This window comes from Budorcas taxicolor, chromosome 9 (assembly GCF_023091745.1).
Source record: "Budorcas taxicolor isolate Tak-1 chromosome 9, Takin1.1, whole genome shotgun sequence".
Lineage (NCBI taxonomy): Eukaryota > Metazoa > Chordata > Mammalia > Artiodactyla > Bovidae > Budorcas > Budorcas taxicolor.
The window spans coordinates 13,608,341-13,611,465 of NC_068918.1; the positions used below are offsets into that span (position 1 = coordinate 13,608,341).

The following is a 3,125-nucleotide window of genomic DNA, read 5'->3' on the forward strand; positions in this document are numbered from 1 at the left end:
ACCAGGCATTGAACCTGGGCCCCCCTGCACTGGACCACCAGAGAAATTCCCACAGCCTTCTCTTACCCACTCATGTTCTTTGTTCTCCCCTTTGCTGAGGGAAGAGGTGCTTCTGCTCCTACTCAGCGTCTCCTCTGATCCTCTGGAACCATCTCTCTCTCGTTTTTACCAGGAGGCCCTCCACCCTTGCACTTCTTTCCCCCATCCTTTATTTTTCATTCTCTGAATCCTTCAGCATATGGACACATGCTTATGTGTTTCATTCTCAAAAAACCAACGATGAGTACAGTTAAAACACTCCTTTGGCCCCACAGCACCCTTTCCTCCTGACTCACTGCTCTTCTCATCTTCACAGCAAAACTTCTCAAATTCTACACACTGTCTTCACCCCCAAACCCCTTTCTCCCCTCCCCTGACTGCACTTAACAGGGTCACTGACAAGCTGTATGTTGCCATTCCCAAGGTCATGTACCTGCTGCCCTCATGTAACCTGAACTCCCAAGAGCTCTCAAAGAGGGGACCGCACCCTCATTCTTCAAAACGTTTCCCCCTCGATAGTTCCACCCCTTCCTTCGTCTCCTCCTCTGCTCCTGCCCTCTGCTTTTCTCTCCCTCATGCTCCTCCTCTTCCTTCGCCCAGGTGCTAAGGCTGCAATGCCTCAGACTTAGTCCTCCTTCTCAGCACTTATTCCCTGAGATGAAGTACTGTTTGTGTGCTAGTGACTTCAGAGTCGTCGGTTAGGACTCATACTGCAAATAACCAAAAATCCAACTCTGTCGTAAGTAATAAAGGGGAGTTATTGGCTCCCTTAACTGAAAAGTTCAGATGCAAGATAATTTTCATGGGTTCAGCAACATTATCAGGAATTTCTTTTCAAGTCTCTGTCCCACCTCCCATGCTATTGGCTTCATTTCAAGCTGATGTCCTTCATGTTGAGAAAATGGCTATAGCAGTTACAGATATTAATCACAAATCATGCTGCCAAAATGAGAGAGAAGGTTGATTTTCAGTTGCTTTCTTCATGCTCTCAGAAGGACAGGAAACATTCTTTCTTAGAAGGCCCCAGAAGTGTGACTCCACATGTCCCACGGGCCCAGATTTTTCACAGACATACTTCTATTTCCTTTGGATAGGGTAATGCCATGTGCAGGGTGGCTTCAATCTATGTTACCTAAATCAATAACAATGACGTGGGAGAGGATTATCTTGATGAAGATAAAACAGTCATGAATCCATGTCAGATTTCAGGTGAGGAGTCAATTCCCTCCAGATAAGATGGGTGCGACACAGTGGTGATGGGAAAGAAAGCATCGGGGGAGGTACCCCATCCTGTTTCCAAAATTATGCTTTATCTCTGATTTCTTCTCTGTGCTCCAGACTTAAATATCCAACCACCTGTTTTGATATCTCCTTGTGACATAATCAAATGAGCACTCTTGACTCTCTGTTACCCCCACCTGCCCTCACCAAGTCTGGCTTCTCCAACAAGGACCTCCGTGAATAGCACAGGGGACTCTGTGCAATGTAATGTGGCAGCCTGTATGGGAGGGGAGTTTAGGGGAGAATGGACACATGTATGTGTATGGCTGAGTTGCTCCGCAGTACACCTAAAACTACCACAACATTGTTAATCAGCTATACTCCAATATAAAAAAGTTTAAAAATTGTTTAAAATCCAGTTTCTTACCTAATATTCTGTTGTCAATAAACGGAACCATGATCACTTTGCAAAAGAGCAAGACTTCGAGATTTCCTTTGTCTTCTTGCTTGTCCTGACGCTCATAATCTAACCCACCACCAAGTCCTATTGGTTCTGCGTCCCAGTTATATATTGTAGCTACTCATTTCCCCGTCTCCCTCCACTGTCACCTTCTAGGTTCACGTCATCACGGTCTCTTGCCTAAACTATTGCAGTTACCAACCAAATGTCGTCTTGATTTCCCTCTTGCCCTCCTATAATCCATTCTCTACACAGCCTACAGAGTGGTCTTTCCAAAAAATCTGATCATTGCCTTTCAAAGGCTGTTAAATGTCACTGCCATTTTTAAATCCCTTTAGTGCTTTCTCAATCAATTTTTTTTAAAGTATTTATTTATTTGGCTACACCAGGTCTTCGTTCCCTGACCAGGGATCGAACCTGGGCCCCCTGCATTGGGAGCTCAGAGTCTTAGCCACTGGACCACCAGGGAAGTCCCCCTCTCAGCCTGTTTAGGTGGAAACCTCAACTCTTTATATGAAGGCCCTCCCGCAGCTAGCTCAGGCCCAGCTCTCCATCATTATCTCATTCCACTTCCTCTGTTCTCCTGTTCCAGAGACGGGCCTTTTTCACGTGCTACACGTGGTCAGTTTGGATTTTCTTTCACTGTTGAACTCTTAGATCTCAACAGCCCGTTCTTTGATCATAACTTCTTATCCTTCCTGTCTCCTCCCTCCTACTTCAGTCACTCCTCCTTATGTTCTCCAGGCCCTGACCCTTTCCCCGATCCACAGTGAAGCCATCCCTCCACCTGTGCTTGCTTCCGGCCCAGCCAAGACAACATTGAGAAGATTATACAATCGCATATTAGCACCATTGTCTGATCTGACCTTTGGCCTCGACTCTACCCAACACACTCTTCAACAATCTTCCTCGTGTCTCAAGCCAGATCCTCTTTCATTCCCTTTAAATTGTCATCAATCTTCAATTTCATCCCCTCTCTCATCATCTAGCTTCTTTTTAAAAAAAGATGTTTTTATTTATTTGGCTGCACAGAGTCTTAGTTGCTGCATGTGGAATCTAGTTCCTTACCAGGGATTGATCCCTGAGAAGTCCGACATCTAGCTCTTAAATCACACACACAGAAAGCTCCCTCAGCCTCCTGCCCTTTTACCCGCAAAATAAGGTTTCTATTTTTAATTGTTTCTATCTTATCTCACAGAAAGAGGTTTTTTTAGTTTGGATGGTATCTGCTGTTAAGTACCAACGTATTAAAATGAATAGGGTTTAAGCAGGAGGGAAATATAAACCTTCACATAACAAGAAGTCTGAAGTTTCAGGGGGGGTTCAGGAGCTGATGCCGTCAAGGACCTGTCTCCTTCCCATCTCTCCACACTGCAGTCCTCATCTGGTTGGCCTTCATCTTTAG

General features: G+C 45.1%; 1 non-coding gene across 1 annotated transcript; it reads right to left on the reverse strand.

Annotated features, from left to right (window-relative positions):
- Positions 1 to 2,116: 2,116 nt before the first annotated feature.
- TRNAG-CCC (transfer RNA glycine (anticodon CCC)) lies at positions 2,117 to 2,189 on the reverse strand. Its single transcript has one exon. It is a non-coding gene; the product is annotated as a tRNA-Gly (tRNA).
- Positions 2,190 to 3,125: the final 936 nt, after the last annotated feature.